At 37.8% G+C, this 13,743-nt stretch overlaps 1 long non-coding RNA gene across 2 annotated transcripts in view; it reads left to right on the plus strand.

Annotated features, from left to right (window-relative positions):
- Positions 1-867: 867 nt before the first annotated feature.
- LOC106635257 (uncharacterized) overlaps positions 868-13,743 on the plus strand; it is a 184,601-nt gene continuing 171,725 nt past the window's right edge. Inside the window, exon 1 of one of the 2 annotated variants that reach the window (XR_001338615.5) lies at positions 868-1,658. This is a non-coding gene — a long non-coding RNA (uncharacterized LOC106635257). The remainder of the gene's footprint in view (positions 1,659-13,743) is intronic. The other variant, XR_010113421.1, reaches the window with a different exon arrangement.

Consider the following 13,743-nt stretch of genomic DNA (forward strand, 5'->3'; position numbering starts at 1 on the left):
CTGGCTGCCCTTAACATTTTTTCCTTCATTTCAACTTTGGTGAATCTGACAATTATGTGTCTTGGAGTTGCTCTTCTCGAAGAGTATCTTTGTGGCGTTCTCTGTATTTCCTGAATCTGAACGTTGGCCTGCCTTGCTAGATTGGGGCAGTTCTCCTGGATAATATCCTGCAGAGTGTTTTCCAACTTGGTTCCATTCTCCCCATCACTTTCAGGTACACAAATCAGACGTAGATTTGGTCTTTTCACATAGTCCCATATTTCTTGAAGGCTTTGCTCATTTCTTTTTATTCTTTTTTCTCTAAACTTCCCTTCTCGCTTCATTTCATTCATTTCATCTTCCATCGCTGGTACCCTTTCTTCCAGTTGATTGCATTGGCTCCTGAGGCTTCTGCATTCTTCACGTAGTTCTCGAGCCTTGGTTTTCAGTTCCATCAGCTCCTTTAAGCACTTCTCTGTATTGGTTATTCTAGTTATACATTCTTCTAAATTTTTTTCAAAGTTTTCAACTTCTTTGCCTTTGGTTTGAATGTCCTCCCATAGCTCAGAGTAATTTGATCGTCTGAAGCCTTCTTCTCTCAGCTCGTCAAAGTCATTCTCCATCCAGCTTTGTTCTGTTGCTGGTGAGGAACTGCGTTCCTTTGGAGGAGGAGAGGCACTCTGCTTTCTGGAGTTTCCAGTTTTTCTGTTCTGTTTTTTCCCCATCTTTGTGGTTTTATCTACTTTTGGTCTTTGGTGATGGTGATGTACAGATGGGTTTTTGGTGAGGATGTCCTTTCTGTTTGTTAGTTTTCCTTTAAACAGACAGGACTCTCAGCTGCAGGTCTGTTGGAATACCCTGCCCTGTGAGGTGTCAGTGTGCCCCTGCTGGGGGGTGCCTCCCAGTTAGGCTGCTCAGGGGTCAGGGGTCAGGGACCCACTTGAGGAGGCAGTCTGCCCGTTCTCAGATCTCCAGCTGCGTGCTGGGAGAACCACTGCTCTCTTCAAAGCTGTCAGACAGGGACATTTAAGTCTGCAGAGGTTACTGCTGTCTTTTTGTTTGTCTGTGCCCTGCCCCCAGAGGTGGAGCCTACAGAGGCAGGCAGGCCTCCTTGAGCTGTGGTGGGCTCCGCCCAGTTCGAGCTTCCCGGCTGCTTTGTTTACCTAATCAAGCCTGGGCAATGGCGGGCGCCCCTCCCCCAGCCTCGCTGCTGCCTTGCAGTTTGATCTCAGACTGCTGTGCTAGCAATCAGTGAGACTCCGTGGGCATAGGACCCTCCAAGACAGGTGAGGGATATAATCTTGTGGTGCACCGTTTTTTAAGCCCGTCGGAAAAGCGCAGTATTCGGCTGGGAGCGACCCGATTTTCCAGGTGCCGTCCGTCACCCCTTTCTTTGACTCAGAAAGGGAACTCCCTGACCCCTTGCGCTTCCCAAGTGAGGCAATGCGTCGCCCTGCTTTGGCTTGCGCACGGTGCGCGCACCCACTGACCTGCGCCCACTGTCTGACACTCCCTAGTGAGATGAACCCGGTACCTCAGATGGAAATGCAGAAATCACCGTCTTCTGCGTCGCTCACGCTGGGAGCTGTAGACCGGAGCCGTTCCTATTCGGCCATCTTGAATTGTAGGCATTTTTAAAAACAGACTCTGGAGATGAATCTTTTCTAGTTATATACTTTGTAAGTATCTATACCGTAGATAACCTTTTATTTTGACTGAAATATCTTTTGTTGTGCAGAAGTTATTAATTTTGATGTATTTAACCTTAAATGTTTTCCTTTATGGCCTGTACTTACCTTGTGTTTAAGAAATAAATATTTTCTATGCTGAGGTCATACATACATGCTCCTCAGTTATAAAATTTTACAGTTTTTGCTTTTCACATTTAGATTTTTAATTCATCCAGAACCTTTTTGTGTATGGTGTTAATTTTAATTGTGCAGGGAGTTAATTTTAATTTCTGTCTTCTACATAAATAATCAACTCTCCCAAACTTTCACTAAATAATCTATTCATTCTGTTATACTTGATGACACCATATTCATCTATAGTGTATTTCCCCATATGGCTAGGTCTGTTTTTAGGCTCTTTATTTGGTTCTAATTATTCATTGATCTGTCCTATGCCAGGTACATATTTCGTAGTTCCTCCAGCTTTTTGTCTTCTATTCTTGGTCCTTTCTTCTCTTGCATGCTTTTTAGGATCAAACTGTGAAATTGAGTGAGAAATGCTACCAGAATTTTATTTGGAATTGCATTGATTTTAACAATTTAATTTGGGAATAATTAATGTCTTTAAGATTTTCTGTCTTCTCACATATAACTATGGCAAATATCTTCATTTATCTAGATCTTCTTTCTTTTAATAATGTTTTATAATTTTCATCATGAAAGTTTCACTTTTTTTTTTAGATTTATTCCTAAATGCTTTACATATTTTTGCAGTTTTGTAAGTGGGAATTTTTTCTATTCCATTTTTCTAATTATTACTTATTTATGAGTAAACTACTAATTTTGATATGTTGACCTAATGTTCAAAAATCTTGCTAAGTTATTTTATTAGTTCTCATATATTTTAAAATGACTTTCAAGTTTTCTATGTAATTCAACCATATCTTCTAAAAAGAAGAACAGATTTGACTTCAATTTTAAATTTATTTATTTTCTTGATTTGTGTGACTAACTTAGGTATCCAAGGCAGAGTTAAATAGAAGGGGCAATAAAGAATCATGGTCTTGTTCCTGACAAGACAATACTTCTAAAGCATTCCATTTTAAGTGTGATGTTTGCTACAGGTGTTTAATAGATACTGCTTATTAATCTGAGGAAGTTTACTTTTACTCCTAGTTTAATAAGAGGTTTTTATATTTAAATCATGAATGAATGGAGAATTATATTGGGTGCTTTTTCTGTACATATTGAGATAATATGCTGTTCTATCGTTGCATCTAATAGTTTAGATCATAACTGGTTAATTTCCTGATGTTGAACTATCCTTGTAGTCTTAAGATAAACTGTTTGTGGTCATAATCTATTACTGTCGTTAAAATAGTTTTGGATTTAATATTTATTCTCCTGTATACTTATATCTAGTTTTTCTAGCACTATTTATTGAATAGGGTGTTCTTCCCCCCATGTTCTTGGTGTCTTTGTCAAAAATTAGTTGGCTGTAATTATGTGGATTTATTTCTGGATTCTCTATATTACTCCATTGGTCTGTGTGTCTATCTTTATACTCATGACATGCTGTTTTGGTTACTATAGCTGTGTAGTATATTTTGAAGTCAGATAGTATGATACCTCTAGCTTTATTCTTTTAGTTCAGGATTGCTTTTTCTACTTGAGCTCTTTTGCTTTTCCATAATTTTGGATTTTTTTCTATTTTTGTCACATTTTATTGGTATTTTGATAGGGATTGCATTGAATTTGTAGACTGCTTTGGGTAGTATGGCCATTTTAACAATATTAATTCCTCTGACCCAGGAGCATGGTGTAACTCTTCATTTTTTTTGTGTCTTCTTCAATTTCTTTAGACAGTGTTTTGTAGTCTTACTACAAAAAGGATGCTTTTTACCTCCTTGGTTAAAAATTATTCCTAGGTATTTTAATTTTTTGTAGCTATTATAAATGGAATTGCTTTTGCACACAGTTTGTTACTGGTGTATAGAAACATCATTGATTTTTGTATGTTAATTTTGTATCCTGCAACTTTACTGAGTTTATCAGTTCTAGGAAGTTTTTGGTAGAGCCTTTAGGTTTTTCTATATCATATCATCTGCAAAATAGGACAATTTGACTTCCTCTTTCTTGATTAAAATTCCTTTTATTTCTTTCTCTTGCCTGATTGCTCTAGTTAGGACTTGTAACAACACAATGTTGAATAAGAGTGGTGAAAATGGGCATCCTTGTCTTACTCTAGTTCTTAGAGAAAAGGCTTTCAGCTTTTCCCCATTCAGTATGATGTTAGCTGTGGGTTTATCATATATGGCTTTTATTATGTTGGTGTCTGTTTCTTCTATGCCTAATTTGTTTAGAGTTTTTATCATAAAAAGGTGTTGATTTTATCAAATGCTTTTTCTGCGTATATTGAAATGATCAATATAAAAAGTGGTTTTTGTCCTTCATTCTGTTGATGTGATGTATCACGTTCATTGATTTGTGTAGGTCAAACCATCCTCTCATTCCTAGATAAATTCCACTTGATCATGGTATATTATCTTTTTGATGTCATTATGGATTTAATTTGCTAGTATTTTGTTGAGGATTTTTGGATTTATGTTCATTAGGAATATTGGCCTGTAGTTTTCCTTTTTTTGTCATGCCCTTGTCTAGTTTTGGTATCAAGGTAATGTTGGCCTCATAGAATGAGTGTAGAAGAATTTCCTCCTTTTCAATTTTCTGGAAGAGCTTGAGAAGAATTGGCATTAGTTCTTCTTTATAAGTTTGGTAGATTTCAGCAGTAATGCCATCCAGGCCAGGGTTTTTCTTTGTTGAGAGAGTTTTTATTACTGATTCAATCTTATTCCCCATTATTGGTCTGTTCAGGCTTTCTGTTTCTTCCTGGTTAAATCTTGGTAGGTTGTATGTGTCCACTATTTATCCATTTCCTGTAGGTTTTTCAGTTTGTTAGTGTAGAGTTATTTATAATAATCTATGATGATCTTTTGTGTATTTGTAGTATCAGTTGTAATGTCTTCTTTTTCATTTCTGATTTTGTTTATTTGGGTCTTCTATTTTTCTTGGTGCCTTAGCTAGCAGTTTATCCTTTTAAAAAACAACTTCATTTTATTAATATTTTGTATCTTTTTTAGTCTCTATTTCATTTTTCCTTTTGTCTTAGTTTTGAAGGGGTACATGTGCAGGTTTGTTACATGGGTAAATTGCACATCACAGCGGTTTGATGTGCAGATTATTTTGTCACTCAGGTAATGAGCATAGTACCCAACAGGTAGTTTTTCAACCCTCACCCTCCTCCCACCTTCCACCCTCAAGTAGGCTCTGGTGTCTATTGTTCCCTTCTTTGTGTTCATGTGTATGCAATGTCTAGCTCCCATTTACAAGTGAGAACACGCCGTATTTGGTTTTCTGTTCTGGCATTACTTTGCTTAGTATAATGGCTTCTGGTTCTATGCACATTGCTGCAAAGGGCATGATTTTGTTCTTTTTTATGGCTGCATAGGATCCCATTGTATATATGTATCACATTTTATTTATTCAGTTCACTGTTGATGGGCATTTAGGTTGATTCCATGTTTTTGCTATTGTGAATAGTGCTGCAATGAATATATGTGTGCATGTGTCTTTTTCGTAGAATGATTTCTATTCCCTTGGGTACATACCTAGAAACTTATTCTTTTTCATCCTCCTATTTTTCCTGTTTCATTTTCATTTTTGTTGCTTATTTATTTTTCTTCCTTGGATTTTTTTTTTTTAGTTATTTGAGAGTCTTAAGAAAACTTATTTGAAAGTCTTTGTCAGATTGCTGCATAACATTAATTTTATTTGGAGTGAATCTGTGTCCTGATTGTTGGTTTTTTTGCTATCTTTGTTAGCATTTGATTTCTTTATGTGTAGTGGATTTTGGTATAAAATATCATTGTGTGCGAGTGTTTTATTGATTTATTTAGTGTTTTATTTTTATTCCTGTTACCTCACACACAAACCTCTGTGTTCACACTGTTTTTTGTAGTTTTGTGATTGTTTCTGCCTGGATTTCCTAAGCCTTACCATTCAGAATCAAGTTTTGTAATGGCATTTTGGAGCTCCTGCTCCTACCGTAAGTCAGGATATCACAGATAGAACCACCTACTGTAGCAGATGCTATTGCTATTGGTGCCCCACCCAGCTGCTCTGGGTGTTGATTGCTAATAGATCACACTTGTATTCTTTTCTAAAAGATTATCTTTGACTGACAGAAGCTTTTTTATCTTTTGTTTTCTGAAGGATTCACAACTTCACTTTGGGAGTTGGCATATGGCCAACTGACTGAAGCAAGAGTGTGAGAGCTTCTCCCTCCTTCTTCTGGACAGGACAATCTTTGACACATTTTAAATTTCAGAGCTCCCTGCGGGATCATGCTTTTCCTAAAATGATATGCCTAGCTGCTGCTTCTACACTGTTCTGCTTTCCTCACTCCATTATGGGTTTCTCCTGAAAGAACGCTTTCAGTAAATTGATCACCTCATCTCAGACTTCGCTTCTGGGGAAGTCAACCCAAGACAAACCTAAGGTGGCTTAGTTTATCTTTAGGTCACAAGCTCATGTCTGTTCTAGACACACAGGTCAGCCTCCTTTCATGATGACAGGGACTGAGAGAGAAGTCTCTTTTCAAGCAATGATGCAGACAATACTGTCTTACATGAAACTTTTCTACTCTCCTTAGCTCACAGTGGTGGACTCTCAGCTGTTACATGGTGCTTCAGGACACAGAGCTCTGTGCATGTTTGGTTTCAACCACTCTCATTACTTTACACTTATGTTCTTGGTAACTCTTGTTTCTTGACCTCAATTATATCTTTTTAATTATTTATTTTTACATAAAACATTGTTCTAGGTTTGGATCAGATAGTTGCATCAAACCTAGGGAAGTCACTGAGATTTTTTTCTATTTGTACACATTTATGAATTTTCTCCTCAAAGAGATTATGTAGCATGATACACTTTTTGTGGCCTGATATTTTCCTCTAGTTTTATTGTAAGTGTATTTCTCTCTCCCTTTTTTTTTGGAGATGGAATCTTGCACTGTCTCCTGGGCTGGAGTGCAATGGCGTGATCTCAGCTCACTGCAACCTCTGCCTCCCATATTCAAGCGGTTCTCCTGCCTCAGCCTCCCAAGCAGCTGTGATTACACGTGCCCACCACCACGCCGGGCTAATTTTTTGTATTTTTAGTAGAGATGGGATTTCACTGTGCTGGCCAGGCTGGTCTCGAACTCCTGACATCGTGACCCACCTGCCTCAGCCTCCCAAAGTACTGGGATTACAGGTGTGAGCCACCACGCCTGGCCTTGTAAGTGTATTTCTGTGTCAATAGATGTATTTTCTGCAGCATTATTTTCTTTTCCTGGGATAAATCACATGTAGTCATAATGTGCTGTCTTTTTTATTTACTATTGGATTTAATTTGCTAGAATTTTTTGGAAGATTTTTGAGTCTGTATTCATGAGGTGTATTTATATGCTGCATTTTCTTTTCTTTTCTTTTCGTAATGTCTCTGTTTTAAGAATGAGGGTAATATTGACTTCATATAAAGAATCAGGAGGTATTTTCTACTCATCTTTTTCTGAAAGAGTGTTTATGATTGACATAATTTTTTTTCTTAAATGTTAGAATTTACCAATGAAACCATCTGGGCTCAGCATTTTCTTTGTGGAAATACATTAAATTATAAATTCAATTTATTAAATGGATAGAGGACTGTGAGGATTTAAAAATTTCTTCTTGAGGCATTTTTAATAATTTGTGTTTTTTTCAAGAAACTTGTACTTTTTAATCTAAGTTTAAAAAACTTACTCAGGAATGGAAAACTAAACATCATATATTCTTACTTATAAGTGGGAGCTAAGCTATGAGAGTGCTTAAGAATGATATAATGGACTATGGGGACTTGGGGGAAAGGGTGGGAGGGTGGTGAGGGATAAAAGACTACACATTGGGTGCAATGTACACTGCTTAGGTGATGGGTGCACCAAAATCTCAGAAATCACACCTAAAGAACTTATCCATGTAACCAAACACCACCTATTCTCCCAAAACTATTGAAATAATAATAAAAATAAAAATATATTAAAAATAGTCTGGGCACAGTGGCTCACACCTGCAATCCCAGCACTTCGGGAGGCTGAGGCAGGCTCATCTCTTTGTCTCAGGAATTCAAGACCAGCCTGAGCAAAACGGCAAAACCCTGTCTCTACAAAAAATATGAAAAGTTAGCCAGGTTTGGTTGTAAGTGTCTGTGATCCCAGCTATTCAGGAGGATGAAGTAGGAGGGTTGCTTGAGCCTGGGAGGTGGAAATTGCAGTGAGCTAAGATTAGGCCACTGCACTCCATCCTGGGTGACAAAGCGAGACCCCCATCTCAAAAAAAAACCCCCAAATATATATATATGTAATATATAAAAAATATATATGATATATAAATATATTTATATATAATTTTAAAAAATCTTAAAAGATTAAATAAATCTATTAGTATACATTGGTTATTATATTTACTTGTTATAATTTAATATCTATAGGACTTGCAGTAATGTCTCATTTTGTATTCTTTTTATATACATTTTTGTGGGTACATAGTAAGTGTATATATTTGCAGGGTACATAAGATACTTTGATACAGGCATGTAATGTGTAATAATCACACTGTGGTAAATGGGGTATTTATCCTAATAAGCATTTATCCTTTGTGTTACAAACAAACCAGTTATAGTCTTTCAGTTATTTTAAAATGTACAATTAAATTATTATTGACTATAGTCCCCCTGATGTGCTATCAAATACTAGGTCTTATTCATTCTTTCTAACCACTTTTTTTTTTGTATCCATTGACCACCCCTACTTCTTTCCCCAGCCCCCACGACCCTTCCCAGACTTTGGTGACCATTGTTCTATTCTCTGCCTCCATGAGTTCAATTGTTTTTTATTTTTAGACCCAACAAATAAATGAGAACAAGTAAAGTTTGTCTTGCTGTGCTTGGCTTATTTCACTTAATGTAATGACTTCCAGTTCCACCCATGTTGCAAATGACAAGATCACATTTTTTTAATGGCTGAATAATACTCCATTGTGTATATGCAGCACATTTTCTTTATCCATTCATCTGTCGATGGACACTTAGGTTGCTTCCAAATCTTGGCTACTATGATTTGGAACAGTGTTGCAACAAACATGGTGGTGCAGATATCCCTTCCCTATACTGATTTCCTTTCTTCTAGATATATACTTAGCAGTGGGATTGCTGGATCATATGGCAGCTCTATTTTTAGATATTTGAGGAACCCTCAAACTGTTCTCCATAGTGGTAGTACTAATTGACATTCTCACTAACAGTATATACGTGTTCTCTTTCCTCCACATCCTCACCAGCATTTGTTATTACCTGTCTTTTGAATATAAGCCATTTTAACTGAGATGAGATTATATCTCATTGTAGTTTTGATTTGCATTTCTCTGATGATCAGTGATATTGAGCACCTTTTCCTATGCCTGCTTGGCCATTGTATGCCTTCTTTTGAGAAATGTCTATTTATATTTTTTGCCCATTTTAATTATATTATTAGATTTTTCCCTATAAAGTTGTTTGAGCTCTTTATATATTCTAGGTATTAATCTCTTGTAAGATTGGCAGTTTGCAAATATTTTCTCCCATTCTGTGGATTGTCTTTTCACTTTGTTGATTGTTTTCATTGCTGTGCAGAAGCTTTTAAACTTTATGTGATTCCATTTGTTCATTTTTGCTTTAGTTGTCTGTGCTTGTGGGTTATTAGTCAATAAATTTTTGCCCAGAACAATGTCCTGGAGAGTTTTTCTAATGTTTTCTTGTAATAGTTTCATACCTTTAAGTCTTTCATCCATTTTGATTTGATTTTTATAGATGGCAAGAGCTAGAGATTGAGTTTCATTCTTCTGCATATGGATATCCAGTTTTCCCAGCACCATTTATTGAAGAGATTGTCTTTTCCCCAATGTATGTTTTTGGCACCTTTGTTGAAAATGAGTTTGCTGTAGGTGTATACATTTATTTCTGGGTTCTCCACTCTGTTTCATTGGTCTATGTGTCTGTTTTTATGACAGTACCATGCTGTTTTGGTTACCATAGCTCTGTGGTTATAATTTCAAGTCAGGTAATGTGATTCCTCCATTTTTGTTCTTTTTGCTTAGGATAACTTTGGCTATTCTGGGTATTTGGTGGTTCCATATAAATTTTAGTATTTTTTTTTTCTATTTATGTGAAGAATGTCATTGGTATTTTTGTAAAGATTGCATTGAATCTGTAGATTGCTTTTGGTACTATTGATGGCAGCAGTGGCCCATCTGGAGTGGCTGCTGCAAAGATACTGGCTGCAGTGGAGGAGGCCTGGGCAGGGCTGTTTGCTCTGTGGGGCCCGTGGGAGCCAGGAACGGGTGGGAGCCCCACCCCCATCCGAGTTGGTGGGGTGGGAGCCCCGTGCTCCCAGGTGCAGGTGTAGCTGCCCAGCTATGTCTGCTGACCCAGGCATCCTTGTGGTCTTGGGGACACAGAAAATCCTCCTACCCCAACAGGCTCAGAAGTGCCTGCTCCCACTGCCTGGGCTTTCCCCAATCCTGGTACCCACTCTGATTTCAGAGTAGAGTTGTGGCTGAGCCTGGGTGCTGTCACTACCTGGTTGGGTGTGCCTGCGCTCAGGCTGGTACTGACACACAAATCCTCTACTACTGAAGCCTAGGGTAGCTGAGGGTGGCTTGGCACAGGATTGCAGGTTCCCCTTGGCATGAACAGCCTGGGCATCATGAATGGTGGCAGGAGGCAGACAGGCTCCTGGGTGGAAATGGGCAGGTCCTTGGTGAAACTCCACCTTTAAGCCAGGGATGGCCTGAAGCCTGGGGGCCAAGCTACTAGTTCTGTGGACCAGAGTGAGAACTTATGGTGCTTTTTCCAGGCCCACCCATGGCCACCCATGGACCAATCAGCTTGTACTTCCTCCCCTCTGAAGCCCACAAAAACTCTGGATTCAGTCAGACTCGGGCAGATGACAGGACGACCTACTTGTGTAGAGGAGCTATCCACTCTGGATCTCCTCTCTGCTGAGGGCTAAGCATCACTTCACCTTGCTCACCCTCTAGTAGTCCACATCTCTTATTTTTCCTGGACATGGGACAAGAACTCAGGACCTGCCAAATGGCAGGGCTGAAAGAGCTGTAACACAAACAGTGCTGAAACACACCTTCCCCTCGCTTGCCACGTTGCAGGCAACAAGAAGGAGAAAAGAGAGAAGGACAGAAGCACTGTGGCCCTTTGGGGAGCCCAGACATAGGAGCTCCCTGAGCCAGGGCTGTGAGACCCTCTTTGGGGTTCTGTGGTTCCTGGCATCTCCAAGCTTCTGGGTGCTGCCACATTTCCCAGTGCCCACAGTGGAAGCCGCTTGTGGTATGTCTGGTCCAGTTGCAGCAGGGAGACAGTGCTTACGCTGGTGCCTGGAGCTGCCTGCCCCACTGCAGCCAGAGTGTCTGGCTGTGTGCAGTGGCCAGACCCTGTACTCGCTGCTCATGCACCCCTCACCACACCATTCCTGGCTTACCCTTGGCAGGCATGGTATCCGGGCTGGTAGTGAAAGCCCGCGCAGTCTGCCAGGTCAAATGGGTGGAATGAGCCCAGTGGGCCCAAGCAAAACTTGGGCAAAGGTGCCACTGGCCGCAGAGGTTTCCAGCTGGCAAAGCAACATCCTAAGGATCCTGTGACAATATAGACATTTTAACAACATTCATTCTTCCAATCAAGGAACATAAAATATCGTTCAATTTTTTGGCATCCTCTCTAATTTCTTCCATTAGTGTTTTCTAGTTTTCAGTACAGAGATCTTTCATTTTTTTGGTTAATTCCTAGTTATTTAATTTTATGTGTGGCTATTACAAATGGGATTACTTTTTAATTTCTTTTTCAGATTGTACACTGTGGGCATATAAAAATGCTACTGAATTTTGTGTGTTGATTTTGTATCCTGCAACTTTACTAAGTTTGTTTACAAGTTCTAATTTTTTTTGGTGGAGTCTTAAGGTTTTTCCAAATATAAGATCATATCATCTGCAAACCAGGGTAATTTGACTTATTCCTTCCCAATTTGAATGCCTTTTACTTCTTTCTCTTGTCTGATTCCTCTAGCTAGGATTTCCAGTACTACACTGAATAACAGTGGTGAAAGTGGACATCCTTGTTCGCTCCAGATCTTACAGAAAAGACTTTTAGTTTTTTTCCCATTCACTATGATACTAGCTGATGGTCTGTCATATATGGCTTTTATTATATTGAAATATGATCCTTCTATACCCAGTTTTTCAGTTTTTTTAATCATGACAAGATGTTGAAGTTTATCAAATGCTTTTTCACCATCAAATAAAATGATTATGTGGCTTTTGTCCTTCATCCTGTTGATATGATGTATCACATTGATTGATTTGCAAATGTTGAACCATCGTTGCATCCATAAAATCAATCCCACTTGGTAATGATGATCTTTGTAATATATTATTGAATTCAGTTTGCTAGTATTTTGTTAGGAATTTTTGCATTAATTTTTATCAGAGATGTTGGCCTGTAGTTTTCTTTTTTTGAACATGTCTTTGTCTGGTTTGGGTTTTAAGGTAATACTGGCCGCGTAGAATGAGTTTGGAAGTATTCCCTCCTATTTTTCAAAACAATTTGAGTAGGATTAGCATTAGTTCTTCTTTACATGTTTGGTAGAATTCAGCAATGAAGCCATCAGGTCCCAGGTCTCTGCTGGCAGACATTTTATTAATTGCTTTGATCTTGTCAATTGTTGTTGGTCTGTTTAGGTTTTGGATTTCCTCATGGCTCAACATTGGTAGGTTTTATGTGTCTAGGAATATATCCATTTCCTCTAGGTTTTCCAATTTATTGCCTAAGAATTATAGTAGCCATAATAATCCTTTGAATTTCTGCATTATCAATAATATGTGTCCTTTTTTAATATCTGATTTTATTTAGGTCTTCTGTCTTATTTCCTTTGTTAGTCTGGCTAAAGGTTTATTAATTTTATTCATCATTTCAAAAAACAAACTTCATTTTATTGATCTTTTGTATTGTTTCTTTCATTTCAATTTCATTTATTTCTGCTCTGATGTTTATTATTTCTGCTCTGATGTTTATTATTTCTTTTCTTCTACTAATTTGGGGTTTGGTTTTATCTTGCTTTTCTAGTTCTTTAAGATGCATTGTTAGATTGTTTATTTGAAGTTTTTTTTTATGTAGGCACTTATAGCTGTAAAATTCCTTCCTAGTAGTGTTTTGCTGCATCCCATAGGTTTTGCTATGTTGTGTTTCCATTATCATTTGTTTTAAGAAAATTTTCAATTTTCTTCTTAATTTCGTCATTGACCCATCAGTCATTCAGGAGCACAGTGTTTAATTTCTATATGGGTGTATAGTTTCCAAAATTTCTCTTGTTATTGATTTCTATTTTTATTCCATTGTGGTCAGAGAAGACGCTGGGTATTATTTCAATTTTTTGAATGTTTTAAAACTTGCTTTGTGACCTACCACATGGTCTTTCTTTTAGAATGGTACATTTTCTGAGGAGATGAATGTGTATTTTGCAGCCAGTGGATAACATCATATGTAAAGATTAATTAGGTTCATTTTTTTCTATAGTGCAAATTAACTGTGATGTTTCTTTGCTGAATTGCTGTCTGAGAGGTGTGTCCAGTGCTGAAGATGGGGTGCTGAAGTCTCCAGCTATTATTATATTGATGTCTATCTCTCTGTTTAGCTCTAATAATATTTGCTTTATATATCTGGGTGCTACTGCATTGGATGCATATATATTTACAATTGTTATATTCTCTTGCTGAATTGAGCCCTTTATCATGTTATAATGACCTTCTTTGTCTCTTCTTACAGCTTTTCCTTGAAATCCATTTTGTCTGATATATAAGTATAGCTACTCCTGCTCTTTTCTTGGTTTCCATTGGCATGAAATATATTTCCATCCTTTATCTTTAGTCTATGTGTATCTTTATAGATGAAATGTTTTTCTTGTAGGCAACAGATCATT

This window comes from Pan paniscus, chromosome 9 (genome assembly GCF_029289425.2).
Source record: "Pan paniscus chromosome 9, NHGRI_mPanPan1-v2.0_pri, whole genome shotgun sequence".
NCBI classification, from domain to species: Eukaryota; Metazoa; Chordata; class Mammalia; order Primates; family Hominidae; genus Pan; species Pan paniscus.